A 19997-nucleotide genomic window follows, 5' to 3' on the forward strand; every position below is an offset into this window, starting at 1 on the left:
TGAAAATATTTTACAATTTTTCTTGAGACTTCTTCTTTGACCTATGTTATTTGGAAGCGTATTGTTTAATTTCCAACTATTTTGGGATTTTCCAGCTATCTTTCTGTTATTGATTTCTAATTGAATTTCACTGTGATCTGAGAGAAGACATCATATGATTTCTACTCTTTTAAATTTGCTCAAGTGTGTTTTATGGCCCAGAATGTGGTCTATCTTGGTGAATGTGCTATGTGAGCTTGAAAAGAATGTATATTTTACTGTTGTCGGATGAAGTGGTCCATAGATGCTCATTATATTCAGTTGATTCATGTTGTTTTTCAGTTCAACAATGTCCTTACTAATTTCCTCCTGCTGGATCTGTTTGTTTCTGATAATGGGGTGTTGTAGCCTGTGACTATAATAGTGAATTAATCTATTTCTCCTTGCGGGTCTATTATTGCCTCATTTATGTTATGCTCTATTCTTAGGAGCACACATGTTAAGGATTGTTATGTTTTCTTGGGGAGTTTGCCCTTTTGTCATCATGTAATGCCCCTCTTTATGTAATGCCCATGATAACTTTCCTTGCTCTGAAGTCTCCTCTCTGTCTGAAAATAATATAGCTACTATTGCTCTCATTTGATTAGCGTTAATATGGTTTATCTTTCCACATCCATTTACTTTTAATTTATATGTGTCTTTATAGTGAAAGCCTAGGTGTATTTATGTTTCCTGCCTTGACTTCTCTGAGCTTCCTGGATCTGAGGTTTGGTGTATTTCCTCTCCTTTAGGTCAGTTAGGCTCTGATAAAACTCCAGCATGTTAGGCTCTGGTTAAATAGTTTCCCCTGAGAGAAGACCTTGTTCAGAAAAAGAGAATGTTCTGGTATGTTTAAAATGGTTCCTTTTCCTCTCCTCCTACCAGAAGCTTTTTGGGATTTTTCTCTGATATTTACTATGAGAACCTGATAGGGCTCGAGGCGGTAAAACTCACATAAGTGTAGGGGCCTCCTGATGACTGGGGCCCCTTGAGTTTTTAATCTCTTCTATTTATCCACTCTAAGTCTCCAGAAATCCATCATTTACTCTTCAGGTTTCCCTACCTCAGCACAGAGATAGAGGATGAGTATAAGTAAACCAAAGCTGGAGCAATTTGTGTTCGAAGGAGTTTGTAACAGGATGACTTCACCTTCAATGAATGGTAAACTCTTATTCAAACTGGCAAAAGCAATGGTAAATGATATTTTTTCATATAATAAGAAGCCCAGAGACAAAGAGAGCTCCAGGTGCATTATATCCACCACTCTTTCTCTGCTTCTCTGTGACCTTTGGGTTCTGGCTGATTCTGCTAGCTTCATCTTTAAACTTTTATGACTTGACAACATGCAGAAGAAGAAGAGGAATCTTCTCATCCAATTTTCTTTTTAAGGTGTGGATTAATCTTTACCAGAAATCCCCACTGCCACCACTCAGCATAGATATTTACTCACTTCTCGGCTAGATTTACTCACTTCTCTTTGGCCTGTTCCCAAACCAAACAGAAATGAGTTACCTGACTGGCTAATGCTGATCATAGGAGGTAAATGGATGGTAGAGAGTCAACAACTATGGCCACAGTAAGAAAAGCGTAGCCTTCTTAGGATTTAGAGTAGGAAGGTGTTGTTCATGTCATTTTGCTTCATGTAAAACAATTATTAGTCATCTTGATGGTTGGTGGAGTGGTTTGAGCTTAAAGAGTAACAGAGATCTGCAAGGAAGTGGAGGGCTTGGCTTTGGAGGCCATCTCTCTACGATGGAAAGGCTCCTTGGACTATTCTTGGTTGCCATAGAGTCAGCAATGGTTCCATCCTGTGACACTCCTAACTCCAACAGCAGGACAGTGGCTTTTCGTGAAACTCATGCTTATTCATTGAGTTAGACTCAGCCAGCTTGAAAGCTTGCCTTCATCCCCAGCAAAATTTCACAAAAATGAATTGGGGAAGATGAGAAAATGATATTTTGGCTACAAGATTGGCAACTCTACCTCTGTTGCTTAAGTTGGCATAAATTTGAAAGCACTTTAAATAATTACAGGAAAATTGTAAAAGTAGCAGGAATGACTGGATTTTGAGGTAGCATGTGGCCTTGCCATACCCATGGAAAACTCTTAGTAATGTGGGAAAATCAGGAGGCTTGAGGAACTAGCAAAAATAATTTTTATTTGAAATTTTACTTCAAAACTTTTTTTTTTTTTTTTTTTTAAGTTCAAGTGCTTCTGGCTACAAGCATTAATGTACTTTAACAGAAAAAGAATTTTTTATGCTCAAACTTTAATCAAACAGTTTAGTAATCTATCTAATCTTGTTTATATCAATTTGTTCTGCCTAACTGTTGGGTAGAATAAAGTAAAGACACAAAAAGGTGAACATCCATCATTCAAATGTTCCATCAGAGAAGTTAATCTTTTTTTCTTTTTTGGAAATGCTTTGAGGTAACTGGTGGGAAATGATAAATGGGCTACCTTGTATACTTTGATGTTTTCAAGCTCTTCCAAAATTTCTAGCACACACTAGCATAAAGGGCAAACTTTTGGGAGCATTACTTATTTTTGAATGGTGACATTTATCCATCAATTTTAATATATACCACGTTCTAAAATAACACTGAGGTGGCTGTTTTTCCAAGCTTATAAATATCAAATAATCCCCTTAGTCAGAAATACAAGGGTAGAATTAATGTAAGAAAAAAACCTTCAAGTAATCAGGTAGATTAGAGCTGTAGAATTAAAAAACAAAAATTAAATATAAACTGTCAAGTGAACCCCAAAATACAAAATGCACTCTGAGTTAGAGATGCTCTCTGGCCAGGGTTTCATTAGGTGAGTTTAAGTTTAACCTAAACTTAAATTAAGGTTAAGTTTAAGCAAGAAATGCTTACACCTTATACGCTCAGCACTTACAATATGTCAAGCATTGTTCTAAATATTTTCTGTGTAGTAATTCATTTAAGCCTGACAGCAACCCTATGAAGTAGGTACAGTTATTCCCATTTTGTAGATAAAAGAACTGAGATCCAGCAACGTTAAGTAAAGGATCACATAGCTGAAAAGGGGTGGGAGGGGCAAGATTTGAACCCAGACAGAGTGATAGCAGCACTCATCTAATTTGACCCTGGGCGTGGTGAGATAGTTATTGGAAGAGAACAGCTCCTGCTATGCTCAGAATCTTCCGTAATGCACGCGTAGTATTAGATGCAGCACTGCTTAGAGATTAGGGGCAAGCATGGTAGAGTCAGAACACTTCCACTTAGTAGCGATGTGACTACGGGTGGGTTACTTAATCTCTCTCTATACTGCTGAGCTGTAAAACAGGGCTAAAAATTGCATCTAGTTGTTCCCCAAATTTAGTGTGCATAAGATTTCCAGAACGTTGTGATTTAATAAAACTGTGGCAGGGCCCTGGAATCTGCATTTTAAATACCACAAGTAATTCTGATGCAATCTGTCCTCAGAAACCCTTTGGGAAATACTGAATTCTATCTCCCAGGGAGAGGTGAGGAGATTAGTCCTGTGAAACAAGACCTGGACACAGTCCTGCCACATGACTGATAGGCAAAAATGGCAGCTCTCGTCTGTTTCTTGTTACAGAGACAGACCTAAGTCATGACAGAATGAGAGGAGTCTCAGATCTCAGATGATATTACAGCTGAAGGGATGCGGTATGCCAGGATGATGGTGATCAATATTTTTATACCCTCTGTTTTGGGATAGGTCTCATAAGCAGGGGGAAAAAGGGGAGGTTACCAGTTCTCATTCTCATCTGCAAATCTCCTTAAGAGGACTTAATTAGGTTTGTCTTCAGCTTCAACAAAAGAGATCCGCTTTAAGAGTTCCTGTGCTCATTCTCCCTCTATTTCCTTACATACTTGCACATTCCAATTTCCTTTACTAGGAACAATCTTTCACTCTATAATTTGATGTGAAAAACAAAATGCAAATGTCTAAATGAGGTAATGTTTAGTTTGACTATGTTTCAGCAAAGTGTCATTAGTCAACCGTTTAATACATGCATATACCCACTTCATAAATCCTTCCTTGTTTTGATAGGGTGACATGGTGAAGGGAACTGGAACACTTACTGTATCTAAAACAAAGAAAGGAAATCCATGAGGATGGGGAAGCAGGATAAGGTGCAGAAAGAGTACCGAAGGTGGCATTCTATGTACTGTGTCTAGCCTACCTTTGATTGACTTCATTCTTTAAGTTGGACTGGAGACCTTTAGAGCCCGATAGAAAAGTAGTTTGGTCACACAGCTGCAAACACAGCCAGTTTGTCTGCATAATTTGTGAACTTTTCTTAAACTCATTTTTTTCCCCAGACGATTTTCGAGTGAAGGCAGCAATATATTCTGGTGTAATGTCTGGGCCACCGAAAGGTAGTCTAAGAATAGATCCACAACCTACCTTATCATAAATAAATGTTGTACATGTATTTTAAGACTAGTGTAACAACCCTCACACTACCACTAAAATAAAGTAGAATTAAAGTAGTATTATTCTTATTAGTAGAAATAATATCTTAAAGTCAGTAATAAGTGTACTGTTCATAACGTATACTCCATTTCTTTGGTGTATGGTGATTTGCAGTCCACAAACATGCTTTGGAAGCCCTCAGGGACTGTGGTTTGGATGCCTTTGAATTTTGGTGGAAAACAGAAGGAAGTCTCCATGCCTCTGGGAGTTTAACATGAAATTTGGAATTAGTGGAACAGAAAGACTGGCAGAGCCTGGGAAACTCATGTAATCATTAGCCCTGAATTGCTTACCTCTGTACATCTTGCTATGTCAGAAAAGTAAACCCCTATTTGTTTGTCATCGGAGTTTGATTTCTGTTACTTGCAGACAAATACATGCCTGTCAGTTAGTGAAGATTAAACAGTTCTGGGTTAGATAAAGAGAGCTTCTCCCCTTGCTCTAGAGAACAGACAACTCAGCTGACAAGGTTGAATATGGCTGAAGCTAAGTAGACTGGGGTCATTAAGACTTAGGAGACTGGAGTGGCCGGAGAATCTTTTAAGAACTACAGTGCCTATTGTTCAAAGTTGTTTGCAGTGTTGTATCATTGTCAGTAAAAACTATTAACCTTATTCATATTTTGTGAATAGAAACGTGTGGAAATTAGAGAAGGGTTAAATTTCTCACCTGGATCAAAATAATGCCTAACAGAAAGAGCATCTGTGGAAGTAGGAGTACCAAGGCCAAATTGACTTTGGGAACAAGTCCATGTGGAATTCACAGAAATTTGGGAGTAGGCCCTACACTTGCACAGGTTGTGGTATTTGGGATTGGGGTTTGATCCAATTTTACTTGGGCACTGGGATCGGAAGGCTTGTGGATGACATTCAGATTGCATGTCTTTAATCCAACGACTTGACAGCAAATTGGCCAAATGGAAGAATACCAATAGTGTACTTCTACTGCTTCTAAAAGATATCAGAGTGCTTTTAAATGTTTTATTTTTTCTCTTCTAAACAGGGGATAATCTAAAGATAAATCTCAATGGGAAAATCTAAAGACAATATGGTGAATTAATTTTTATCATGTTATAAAATTATGCAAATGATAAAGAAGCCATTTGCTCTAGATACTATATTTGACCTTCATTTGACCTCCATTTTTTCTAGTTGGAGCAGCTGCAAAGTTAAAGCTACATTTTCTAGATTCCCTATATCCAGGGTTCTGAATATTCATTTAATTCTGCCAATTAATGCATTCAGGAGAGATTTAAAAGGTACTAGGAAGGTAGAAACTGCCTTCCTGGAGGTTCTTGACTATTCCTGCTGATATGTGAGGTTCTTGAAGTGTAAACCATTTTCATAGCAACATTCCAGAGTCCATTCTACAGCTTCCTGGGTGTTTAGTGGCATCTGTAACTTCCTCAAAAGTCATTCCTATTTGTGAGGACGGTGTCCTACTCCAGATGCGAGCTCCTCTGGCCACACATGTGCTGTGACTCTGCCTCCTTCTGAGGATTGTGAAGAGCTTGTGGAAAGGAAAGAAATCAGCACTTCACTTCTGGTGGGTTCCAGAAACGTCCATTTCAACAAGCACCTTCATGAGATTCTGGTGCAGATCACACTTGGAGACATGGCTCTGGTTGGTTGTTGGTCAAGTGAGATGTCCCATGGAGCCGGACTATAGCAACCATTGTCTGCCTGTGGAAGCAGAGAAAGGCAGAGAAAAGTGAGTCTCCAACTTTAGACAAGTTGGCATGAGGGAGAAGAGGAGACAGGAGAAAAAGATTGAGAGGTGTAAAGAGGGATGGAAAGGCAGGGAGGAATAGAGAAGAAGAGAGAGACAGTGCCTTGGTTCTTGATAGTTCTTATTCTCAGATAGACCCTTCTGAGTTGTGACTACACTCCCTGACCTTAGATATCATTACCTAGTTTTTAAGTATAGTCACTTGTCTAGGTCAACAGCAGAACGCATGTACGATTGTGGTCCCATAAAATTATAATGGAGCTGAAAAATCCCTATTGCCTGGTGACATCGTAGCACCCTAATGTCGTAGCACAACGCATTGCTCAGGTGTTTGTGGTGAAGCTGGTGTCAAACCTACTACACTGCCAGTTGTATAAAAGTATAGCACATACAATGGCGTACAGTACAGAATACTTGATAATGATAAATGACTGTTACTGGTTTATATATTTACTATACTATGCTTTTTATCATTATTTTAGATGTACTCTTTCTACTTATAAAAAAAGTTTGCTGTGAAACAGTATGCCGTGTTATGCACATACATTTTGTGTTTACTATGTCTGTTGATTGTGTCATTTTCTCTTGTGCTTGATTTAATGTCATATTGTTCTACAGTAACATGCGGTACAGGCCTGTAGCCCAGGAGCAATGGGCTGTACCATACAGCCCAGGTGTGCGGCAGGCTATACATCTAGGTTTTTGTAAGCGCACTCTGTGATGTTTGCACAACAATGAAATCGCCTAATGATGCTTTTCTAAGAATGTGTCTCTGTCATTAAGCAGTGCACGACTGTATTCCCTTTTTAATTTAAGCTAATCTAATGGTTTTAAAAATCATCTTCCTCAAAGATAAAATGATGAATCGGTTCTTACGAATCTTAAGAATTCCTATGAATCTGATGAAGACATTTTGGTTATATTTCTGGCTGTGAAAAGTTATTTTTAAAGGTTAGTTTCATGTATCTCAATTGTGAACCCATGTCTGCCCTTACACACTCTAGAAACTTGAGAATGCAGAGTGGAGTGACTACACTTTAAAGTTTCATATTTCCATATCGACAATAATATTATATGAGAAGCTACAATGTGTTGGGTATATATTGTTACTAATCTTCTGATATCTGTGTTATAGGCAAGCCAGTTAGGCTCAGAGAAATGAATAATTTACCCAAGGTCACATGACTAGTAGGTGCTAGTTCCAAAATTTGAATTCAGGCCATCAACCTTGTCTCCCCATGTTCCTGCTTGATAAGTAGAAACATTGGAGAAACATAAGTGATTAAAGCAGAATAAAGTTTTTGACTTCATCGAGTTAATATGCTAGTGGGGAGAGATGACAATAAACAAATGAATCCATGTAAATGCTGAGAAGAAAAGTCAGGTTGAAGAGGCTACAGAGGGACTGGGCAAAGAGGTTTTGTGTGTGTGTGTGTGATATGAGGTGACAGGAGAAGTCTTCTTTGATAAAGTATCGCTTGAGCATAGACCTGAAAGAAATGAGGAATGAACAATGTGGATATCAGAATAAGAGTGCTGAAAGTAGAGGGAGTATCTACTGGAGGAAAAAATGCTCAATATATGGTTCTGAAAGCTGATAGAACTAAAAACCTTTTTGTGTTGCTAAGGTAAAGAATGTGAGCATTATGAGAACACATAATTCCTTGTTATCTGATTTGTCTCCTTAATTTTAGAATTCTTCTCCCCTTTCTTATCTCCATTCCAACCCAATCCTAGCTTATAGAGTTGAAAAAATATTTTATGTCATCTTTACATGAATTTAAATTTTTCTGTGCATCAGTGACCTATGGTTACATTAGCTACTTGGTCTTCCTTTTATGGTAAAGCAGAAAAGTATTTGGAGGTCTTCACAGCTAAAACTTGAGTAGAAGATACCGCATTTTGCTGTGTATAATGTGTACATTTTTGCCCAAATTTGTGAGGGAAAAATAAGGATGTGCATTATACATGGGTGATACTAATTCCATGTCTATATAAATGTTTTAAATTTTTTTATTTATGTTTATGAGTTAAAAATGTAACTCTATAAATCAATAACGATATCCATATGCAAAATAATACCCTGGAATACGATAATTGGTTTTGTTGAACTTACGACAAATTTACAACAACAAAGAGTTCTTGGCCTTCTATGATGCGTAAATATCGTAAATTTGTTACCGGTACATAAATTTTCTTCTACCTTGTATCTGTTCTTGTGTTTCGTAATTATTTATTACATAAAATTTCTTGTACTATAATATGTTAAAAAATAAATGCTAAAATTCCTTTATAATACAAAAAAACAAGTACCTAAATGTAAACAAATAAAAATTTGAATTAAAAAATTAAAATGAAAGATTTTTTCCCCTGAAAATTTGGGCCAAACACATGGGTACACCTTATACACAGGAGCTCATTATACACAGCAAAATATGGTATGTTAGTTTCCTAGGGCTGCTGTAACAAATTACTGCCAATTAGGTGGCTTAACACAACAGAAATTTGTTCTGTCACATTTCTGGAGGCCAAAAACCTGAAATCAAGATGTCGGCAGAGCCATTCTCCCTCTGAAGGTTCTACAGAAGGATCTCCCCTTGCTTCTTCCTACCCTCTACTGGCTGTGGCACTCCTTGGCTACGATAGTGCCACTCCAATCTATGCCTCATAACCTTCTTTTACGTGTGTCTCCTCTGTGTCTCCAAATCTCCCTCTCTTTTTAAGGACACTAGTCATTGGATTGTTGATGAAAGAAAGTCCAAACATATAGAAAATTATAATTTATTTGCGCCAAATCTGAGGGCTGACTCAGAAGCAAAATCTCAAAGGACTGATAAAATGCTCCAGAGAATGGCAGTTTTGCTGGCAGTTTTTCTTTTTATGCATTTAGAATCAAAGGAGAGAATGTAAGGAAGCTTACATGAAACCCATTGGTGATAGATTAAGGAAGCGGAAGACAGCAAAGTGGAGAAATCTCTGGGATTGGATAAAAAGTAAAATGGAGAAATATGTAGTTCTTTTGCATTCGTTGGTACAGGATAGTTAACGTTGAAATTTCACAGTGAATAGAGATGGTATTGCCAGCAACAAGATAACAGTGAGGAGTTTTGTGCTCTCGTGCTCTGGTGCTGGCAATTGTGCCTCTGAGGGGTCTGGAAAAAATTACTCTGACATTGCAAAGGTATATTTTGTTGGATACATAAGAACAATGGATAGGATGTGCTTAAGGTAAAGGCTGACCTTTGCTAAGGAAGCTATAGACCCGGGACGTGACTAGCTGCCACGACCTACCCAGACCATCCTGTGTGGTTACCTTCAGTCACTAATCTTGTCTGGTCAGCTCCTTTATGTTCACGGGGTTTAGGATCTACCCTAATTCAGTATGACCTCATCTTAACTTGATTACATGTGCAAAGACCCTATTTCTTAAATAAGGTCACATTCACAGGTTCTGGATAGACGTGAATTTTGGGGGGGATACTATTCAACCTGGTACAGAGGAGAAATCCTTAGTATAAACTGCCATTTAATCAAGAGGAAATCATCTTTCATCCCATCCTCAACCTCACAAATATAAATCGATTCACTTAAAATCATTCCTCTACAGCAGGAGTCAGGAAGCGTTTTCTATAAAGGAGAAGATAGTAAACATCTTGGGCTTTGCAGGCTATCAATTCTGCTGTTGCAGTGTGAAAGCAGCCATAGACAATACATAAACAAATAAGCATGGCTGTGTTCCAATAAAATGTTATTTACTAAAACAGGCTGCAGGCTGGATTTGCTGGGGTTATTATTCTTTGCCAATTCCTGATCTGTAGTATTGAGAAAATGCTAATCAATATATATATTCCTACCATGTTTCCCTGTATTATATAAGACCGGGTCTTATATAATATACTATAATATAAGATGGGGTCGATATAATATAATGTAATGTAATGTAATGTAATATAGTGTAATATAATATAATACCGGGTCTTATTTTGATTTTTGCTACAAAAGACACATTAACGCTGATGGTCTGGCTAGGTCTTATTTTGGGGGAAACATGGTATAAACTTTGGTAGAGAGTCTAATAACTTTGGTTTAATTTGTGTTTCAGAAAAAAATTACAGTAATAGCATTTTCCAAAGAATTATATCCATTTGTTTGAATAACTTCCACTTTCCCTTCTGCCTCACATATTGAAGAGCTTTAGAATAGAAGAAAAGGAGGAAAAAGTTTAGGTGTGCCAAGTGTACTGGAGTTAAAGTGCTAGCTGAATATTATTACTGTGAACACAATGTGGTTTTTAATATTTTGCAATAAAGTAAATGTTGAAGTTATTCCAGAAAATACTGTAACCATCATACATCTGTATCCAAGTAGCCCCAATTAAGTCAAGTAAAAAATGGTGCATTTGAGGACAATTTAATGTGTTGTGGAAGGTTTTCATGAACTTGGAAGTCTGGTTATAACCATGGTGACTAGACCCAAGAGAAGCCAAAGGAATTTTGCTGGATACTTGAAAATATAGAATAAGAACAAGATTGCCTTAGGAATAATCAGCACTCCTATTTATTGTGCTATCTAGTTTATTATACGAACTATTAAGACAAAGCAAAGGAGAAAGACTTAAAGAACATTAAACAGTGAGGGTGATACTTGGAGGGGAGTTTTATCTATGGAGAATGACATACAACCAAACACCCTAAAGAGGTCTGGCACTGGTGGAATATGTGTAGGATGGAAAAAGGCAATGGAAAGGGGATAAAAAATGATTTAACTCTCCTGGCCTATTGTGCATATTGCTATGCAACTGCTGTGCCCCAAGATTCCAGCAAAAAGTGAAATTTAGGAACAGGGAGGGAAGTCTTCAGGATCCAGGGACAATCTCCTCATGACAACAGCCATCTCAGTGAGGGGAGACATGCCCCTTTGAGGTTGTCTCTTTGGTTTTGGGGTGGCTCCCAAGACTTACCTTGTCAGGATAAATGAAGGTGGAGGGCAACTTTACATCCTTCCTCACGTGATGCAGGGCCACACAGATGATGTTGTTGTGTTGGTTGATTTAGAAAATTCGTATCAGGCTATCCTCCAGTGATGGATAGTACTTGTCAGGTGTAAGTGGATCGGAGAGTTCTTTTTACTCTGTGGGATATCCAAGCTGGCCGGTGGAGATACTCTTTCTTCATCTGGGTTTTGTCCCACTGATATGTGGGCCACATTAGCCTAGAATTTAATATCTGTGATTAGTAGTTGGGACTGACAGTATAGTGTGTATTAGAACTTGGAAAGAGACAAATAATGTTGCTCTCTTAGAGTGAAAGTAGTAAAATAACACATGATGGATGAATACCTTAAAAAAATAACAATGAAATGTCATAGATCCAAGGAAGCATGGCAAGGACTGGAAATCCAATCCAATCCAGAGGGAATGTGAGAGAAAGTGGTACCCTAATTAATGTTACTGTTACATCTGAAGGACTGCTCTGAGAACAAGGAGGATGGGGAAGATAAGTTGGAAATGAAAAGGACAGCCTGAAGAGTAAGAATTGCCAAGGTGTCACCAGTTCTGTCCTTTAGCAAGTGTGCTCTGACCAGCTGGTGGGAACTTTCCTACCCAATTGGCCATTATATAGATAGGATTATTGTCATAGAGTGTATTTGTTGTGCTGAGCACTTTATGTCATAACAGTGTTTAATCCGGACAGAACTTAGGTGATTACCATGATCCCCACTTTACACGTGGGCTCACTAAGGCTGAGCGACGTGAAATGCTTGACCTGCTCTTCTCACAGTGAGTCGGTGGTAGAGCTGGGGCCCGAGCTCAGTCTGTCTGCAACGGTCTTAACTCCCTGCTCTACTGCCTCTCATGTATGTTCTCCTCTGGAGCTGGGGATGTTAGGCATGACGGATTGATACTGCTAGCCTTTAACATCATTCAACTAATTTATTTGGCTTTTAATTCTGTACCTGTTAGGTGTGTTGGTTGGGGTAGAATAAACGGATAAACAAGACCCCAAAATAAAATGGCTCAAAAACAACAGAAGTTTATTTGTCTCTCGATCAACAACCAGAGCAATTAGCAAGTATCCCTTTTTCATGTGGGAAGCCAGCAAGTCAAGTTCTTTCCCTCTTGGGTCTTGTTTTTATCTGTAACAAGCTGGTAGAAGGGGAGAGGAAGAGCATGAATGAGGGTTCCAATCAGACACATTTGCGCTTAAATACGAGCTTTGCCATTTGCAAGCTATCGCCTAAGCATGAAACCTTTAAGTTTCAATCAATTCCTCATCTGAAGTTTAAATGAGATGTCACAAATTTGGGCAGTGCTCAGCTCAGTAAATATTAGCCGTTTTTGTGTTATGTACCTGGCATACTTTCCTAAAAACTACTCTGTGACATTAGAATTGTCCCCATTTTACAGAGGAGGAAGCTGAGGTCACACAAGCAAGGAAATGCAGAGCTGAGACTGGAATCTAAAACCTATTCTCCTACCATTAAACCACTGAATGATACTTTCTCATAAGCTAAGCATGAGAATAATTGGCCTCTGGTATAAGAGAACTGAGTTCCTTATTCTCTATTTAAATGGATTCAATATTAAGTAGGTCTAAAATGTTAACTGTCAAATCACGTTCCTTTTTCTATCCACCCGAGGTCTGAAGAAATGCAGGCTGTCTTCAGTCAATTGTATGGCACCAACAGCCTGCAGGCGACCAGCATATGGAAATACTTGCTGACGCAGACTGTGAAAAGTGAACATGAATAACTTTTTACTTCCAAAGGAGTCATTTAAAAATACTTCCTTTTAGAGCGTAACCACCAGACAAGGTTATACTTTAAGAAAACAACTTTGGATGGAGAAGATAGAGTTTTTAAAAAATATTATTATACTTTTACAAGTCAGAAACCATATGGAATTTCCATTCTCACATAGTTCATAAATGACTTGCCTGGTTTTCTTGAAACTTGATCCTCCAAACTCCAAACTCAGCAAAGTCTGAAGATGTGCTCGTGTCTGGAACTGATATTCGAAAGGCTCACGTTTGCTTAGTGGCACAGGACGTGTTGTTCAGGAAGGAGAGGAGACTATAGATTAAGAGGAATGAGATGTCTTTTTCAGCCATCAACTTCTGACCTGATCTTACCTCTCAAATCCCTATTAATGTTTCTATTTCTGGACTAAAAAAGTACTCCTCTTGCTTTTGATGTTTCTCAAGGAAACGGGAACAATTAATACACTTCCCTAAGAGCATTTTTTATGCCACGATCTATATACAAAGCAAGAAAGGTGAAAGAAGCATGGCAATCCCATTGTTTGCTGTCCTTGGGATAAATATTTTAAAATATTTGTTCAGCATTTATTTAATTCGGATATGGTTGTAACTGAGAAAAGTAATTATTTTTCATTTAAGGATTTTTGGCAGAAACAGGAGCAACATACATTTTGCCAGTTACATAAGAAAGCTGCGGAAACTAGAGGAAGTTGACACATATTTCCAATATAACACTGTAATGTTTGGGTGAATATTTATGGATTGATCCTCAATATAGTTCTGAGCAAGACTCCCCTTGTTTTGTTAGCAACTTGTGAGTTACAAATAATTCCCAAACGTAATGGGTTAAAACAACCATTTGTTATCACTCACTGGTCTATAGTGGGCAGGTCAGCTGACCTTGGCCGGGCTTGGTTGACATTGGCTGGGCTTGTTCATGTCTTTCCTGTGAGCTGGTGGGATGGTTGGGAGCTGCCTGGTTTAGGAATGTCTCTGCTGACATGAATCAACTCTACACTAAATGGTTTCTCGTCTTCCCGCTGGCTAGCCCAGATTTTTTTCTCATGATGGAGGCACGAGTTCAAAGTAGAGTAAGCTGAAACACATGAGGTCCCTTATGGTCTGGCTTCAAAGTGATATCATCATTTTCACTTCTTTCTATTAGCCAGAGCAAGTCACAAGGAAAACCAGATTTCAGGGAAGGGGATAATGGACTCTACAAGCTGACAGAACTGCAAAGTCATATTGCAATGGGCGTGAATAAAGGAGGGTGGGGGGGTGAGTGGAGCATTGTCACCATATTTATAATCAATCTACCATGGTCTGTAATAGTAGAATCATGAAGTAAATGAAGTTTGTCTTTGATAACACACTGCTCCCTTTCCTATAGCAAACAAGTATGACAATTAAATTCGCGAACTCATCCTAGAAAAAGTGTTACTTATTTCATTGCTGAATATCACTGTGGTCACCTTTGAAGTACTCTCCTTGTGAAGCAATGCACCAATGCCAGCATCTAATCCACCCTTCAAAGCAATTTTGGAACTTTTTTTCTGGAATGGCCATCAGAGCTGTTCTCATAATGCCCTTGATGTCCTGAATGTCTTCAAAATGTCTTCCTTTCAATATTTCCTTTGTCTTCGGGTAAAGAAAAAAGTTATTGGAAGCTAGATGAGGTGAGTAGGGAGGGTGTTCCAGTACAGTTATTTGTTTACTGGCTAAAAACTCCCTCCCAGACAGTGCCATGTGAGCTGGTGCATTGTCGTGATGCAAGTGTCATGAATTGTTGGCAAAAAGTTCAGGTCCTTTTCACGCAGCCTTTTCAGCACTTCCAAATAGTACACTTGGTTAACTCTTTGTCCAGTTGGTAAAAATTTCTAATGAATAATCCCTCTGATATCAAAAAAGGTTAGCAACATCAGTGTAACAAGTTCGCGAACTTAATTGTCAGAAGTTCGTATGTTGGTTTAAAGCTAAAGAGCAGGTTCAAGTCCCAGCTCTGCTGTTTCTTTTGGCAAGTCATTTTGCAATCTGAGAATTAATTTGCTTGTTTTGAAATGATGTCATGACATCTTTCCACTTGTCTTCTGAGATTTTTTGCTATTCAAGCTCTCATGTGTTTAATAAATAGGTTAAAAAAACACACACCTCTCTTTATGTGAGTTCCTGGGCTCTGAAGCCCTTCCTCCACCAGCACCACCACTCCTGGCCCCACCTCATGCAAACATCTGCTTCATTTAGGTTTGTCTTTACAAAGCCATTCTCCCAACCTGGTCTGGATTTTCCCCAATTCTCACTTTATTTCCACCCTCAAAAGTTAACTCTCCTAATTTATTTTTCTTGCATTGAAATTGTTTAGCTAACTTGATAAATGATTTCAACCAAAAATGATACTGATTCTAGATAAAATTGTGACATTTTAACATCATCCTTGTGAGGAAATAGGACTCTTTCCACATTTCTGTTAAGTTCTGCTAGGCTCTCAAAGTGCTTTATACGTACTTCTTCAATAATCACAACCATTGCTTGAGCAATGATACGGGTTTTGGATACATTTTTCCTCCTCATCTTGACTAGCTATCAAGAGCCCCAGTGCTGCCATTGACTAGCTATGTGACTTTGGGTACACCACTTCACTTTCCACTTTATTTTCTCACTTTAGAAGTGAGAAAATTTGACAAATTGACCTTGAGAGGCCTTTTCAACTCTGACAACTTACGATATTCTAGAATATTTATGAAGTGAAACATGGAGAATGCAGTATGGCTTTGAATATTTATTTTGTGGTTTAGTAAATCAAGTATTTTGTAGCCAATGAGAACTTAGAAAAGAAGAAATCATAATAATAATTAAAATAGCGAATGTTTACTGAGCAGGCTTAGGTTCCTGCTCGACAAGAAGCTGCCTGCTGTAGAAATCATCTCATCTCCACTTTACAGTTTTCATGTCAACTGAAGAGTTGTCATACTGTAATCAATAGTTAGGCCTGGTATGAAATGTATTTTCTATATAGAGGCATGGATGATGGAAAGAGAAAGAAAAAAAAGCAAGAAAGAAAGAAAGGAGGGAGGGAGGCAAGAAGCTAACATTTATTGAATTCTTACCATGTGTGTGATAAGAAATGATTACAGAAACACGATCCTTGGCAGATATTGTTAGATGTTCTCCAAATTCTAAATCCTTTCTTCTTGGGAACTCAGCCACATTGCATTTCCAGCCTCTTGCAGATGGCTGTACATGCCCAAGTTTCAGCCAATAGAATAAAGGAAGTGGTGTCCAGCCTCCAGGTGTGACTTTAAAAAGCCTCCAAACATGCTTCTCCCACTCTTTCCTACTTCTAGTTTACCTGGATGGAGATGCGTCAGGTGATCTTGAAAGTCTTCTGTTGAAGACAATAGAACTGCCATCAACCTGTTAGCCTGAAGTAGAGATACACTTGCCAATGAACTATGCCTGCCTTAAACTGCAGTGGGAGTGAGGAGAAAACTTGTGTAACGTTTGAGTCATTACACATTTGGGAGTCCACTTGTCACAGTAGTTTAGCATAACCTGACTAATACATTAAGTCATCTCTATGAGGTAGATGCTATTTACTTATATATTTTATAGAAGGCCAAACTGAGGAGGTGACTTTCTCAGGTTATACAAGTGGCAAAGCAAGGTTTAAACTTGGGTCAGTCCAACTCCATTCACAGAGAGACTGTAAATATTCTATTCATGCATACCAATGTACTGTAGAAATTCTCATCATACTTTTACATGTTGGACCAAAGGACACCTTTTTATGAATCAATGAGCTAAGATAGTAATTTGAAACCCAATATGAGCAAGAGGCAATGTGCCAGGATGGTATGAGAGTCTGACAGAAACTAAGTCTGCCATTTGCGGGCTCTGTGACTGAGGCAAATCATTTAACTTCTATTGGTCTCAGCTTTCTGATGAAGAAAATTAAAGTGAAAATTAAAATTAAAAAAAATTGCCTAGGAATTACCGTTGGCCAGAGATTACTAAGGCTGGCAAGATTATCAGTTTTAGTAATTACTAAAATGATCAGTTTTTAGAAATTAATACAAATGGAATTTGAAGGTCAAAGGAAAGCTGATTCCCTTAAAAGTTATTTGAATGTAAACCTATCCCTTGAAAACTCTTCGCACACTGCAGATTGAAATCACTGGTTTATACTCAATGAGTTACCTATCAAAGTTTTCTGTTCCCACTTCCCTTTTGTCAATAATCCTTTCTGAAAAAAAATAGCATACTTTGCAGCCAACAGAATCTTGTAAAGTGACTCTGTCCTGGGATGTAAAAAATAGGGTTGACTATTGAAAGAATTAACACTTTTGAAGATTAAAAGAAATAATAAATGTGAAGCCCAGTGCCTAGCCTACAGTGGATACTCAATAATCATGATCTTTCTACTAAGGCAATATGAAATCTGTGTCTAGGCATTGTGTTCAGAGCTGCTTGAGAATTCTGGGTTTTCTTTTCCTGCATTTATCTATTGGGATGTGGGTTGCCTTACTATCAGCATAAGTCATAAGCGTCCTGCTCTGTTTTTCAGGAAAAGAAGGTAATTTGGGCGGCAGCCATGTTCTCATTAGAGAAAATTAGGGCAGTTAATGGTTAGTGTTCAAGAACAACAAAGCTTTTAGTTGCTTAGCAACTGAAGCTGAGGGGGTAGGCATAGACTGTAAACAACAAGGAATAGCAAAGCAGAGAGGTGTGTAAAAAATGATTTTAATGTCCGGGTCATTCCCAGGTGGGTGAAAAGAAATTTGTATAGTGCTGATATTTATAGCTATAGCTTATTTGTTACATAACTGGAAAATTTAATGAAATAGTTTGAAATTTAGCAGTGGTAAGTCACAGTGGACATTGTTGTTCTAATGCAATGTGTAAACTGTTTATTTAACATGTTGATTACAAATGAAATATGGGAAAGACGTAGCAGTCCTCTAGATTTGGAAAACCCTCTTTCTGCACATACACTACTGCCATCGTGTGGACGATGCTGGGAGCCTACTGGGAGCTGAAAGATGAGGGACAGGAGTGAGAGGGCCGGTCTTTGGGGAATAAGATAGCGGTCTGCAGTCGGTTTATACCTTTCTCGGAATAATTTGGAAAAATTCTAGTACATTTTTAAGTTGATGTATAAAAAATTATAAATTTAGATAATTGTAAGAAATATAATCTCGTTAGTTTGTGAATATTGACGTATTAAAATAAAACTACTGTATCACCCCTTTAAATTATATAATGGACTCCAAATAGAATCTAAAGAATTTTATATATATGCCATCAGCCATTTTAAAATTACATGAGCAAGTTCTTTTAAATAAATAATTTTCATATAATTCCTTTTCCTCCTTAAACTTATTGGAACTCCACTTCCTCAACAGACATATCTAAATGTTTTATATATATATATATATATATATATATATATATATATACATATATATATATACATACACATATATATATCTTATTTATGTAAGCATATAATGTTAAACATATAATACTATATATATCATATTTAATATATGTATTTCTCTGTAACAAAAATAAGTATATAAATTAGAATTTAAATTACAAAACTTCCCTGTGACTATAAGGCTATAGTTATCTATATTTTTAGTACACAATTGATTAAAAACACAAATATCGATCGGTAGTTATGAAACACTAAGGAGTAGTGCTTTATTTGGAAATATAGTTCTTAATGAGATAAATAGGGCTTTTAAAAATTTGAGTTCACTTATCTATGAACTATATAATATATAATTATATAATAATAAATGAATATTTATTATTGCTAGAACGAGAGAAGGGTCAGCATTGATGCTGTCTCTATCATTTTTTTTTAGTTGTAAGCCTCAGGAAGCCTCCTCATTCACAGAAATAAGTAATGGGACTGGAAGAAATTTTATAGGCAGTATAGCTCAATTATTTGAATGACTTCTGAGTTACTTGTCAAATAGGACCAAGCACTCTTCCAACATGTATATTTTTAATGATCAGTGGACAACTGCTTAGTCTTGCTTCAATGGTATCGAAAGCTAAAGAATTGGAAGCCACCTGACCTGCAAGGGGACTTGGTAACCAATCATTAGAATCATTTACTTTCTCAGCCCAGATGCCAATATTTGAAACTGTCCCTATGAGAGACATCCCATAGATTTCTATACCCCAAACAGTGTACCTGTATCACCTTCAATTGTGTGGGAGGTAAGCTCTTCTTTTTTAATGGGAGAAAGGGAAGATGGGAACAGAGTACTCTAACAACACAAAGTACAGCACGATAGTTATACCAGCATAGCACTTGGCCAGAGACTACCAAGGCTATCAAGTATATCAGTTTTAGTAATTACTAAGATTATCAGTTTTAGAAATTAATGCAAATGGATTTGAAGATACAAGGAGTGTTGATTCCCTTAAAGGTATTTGAACGTATGTCTATCCCTTTGCATACTCCTGATTGACATCACTGGTTTATCCCTAAAGCCAGTCTGTGATGAAGCTTTTCATAAATCTGATGCCAAATCGGGCTGTGGTTGTAGTAGCTAAGGAGGCATAGTCAAGTTCAATGTGTTGCATTTACTGAGTTTAAATAACCCTTCTTTTTTTTCCTATAATGTCTTCTGCATTGAAAAAAAAATGGTGGTAGGAGCTTAATAATGACTTTGAAAGCCCATGCTATGTTGGTATTTCATTTATTATGCTTTTTAAATTGTGTCAGTTAGGACAGCCTAAATCAGGCTAAGGTAAGTAAGCAACCCCAGATCTCAGTGATTTGAGAACAAATTTAATTTCTGCTCATGCCACATGTTCATTGCAGGTTGGCTACATCCCTGCTGCTGGCTCAACGCAGCAACACAGCAGCACCTATCTGAGACGTCTGATTTCTCTTGGCAGAGGAAAAAACAGACATAGAAAACCAGGAGCAGTTCCTTAAAACTTCTGCTCCGAAGGGATGTGCATCACTTCCGTCAACATCCCGCTGGAAAAAGTAAGTTCATGGCC

The 19997-nt window shown here is 37.7% G+C and overlaps 1 long non-coding RNA gene across 1 annotated transcript in view; it reads left to right on the forward strand.

The window, feature by feature from the left end:
• LOC308502343 overlaps window positions 1-19997 on the forward strand; it is a 112362-nt gene that overhangs the window by 56693 nt on the left and 35672 nt on the right. The window contains exon 4 of the long non-coding RNA XR_013994024.1: window positions 19813-19983. This is a non-coding gene — a long non-coding RNA (uncharacterized lncRNA). The remainder of the gene's footprint in view (window positions 1-19812; window positions 19984-19997) is intronic.

This window comes from Rhinolophus hipposideros, assembly GCF_964194185.1.
Source record: "Rhinolophus hipposideros genome assembly, chromosome: 9".
NCBI lineage: Eukaryota > Metazoa > Chordata > Mammalia > Chiroptera > Rhinolophidae > Rhinolophus > Rhinolophus hipposideros.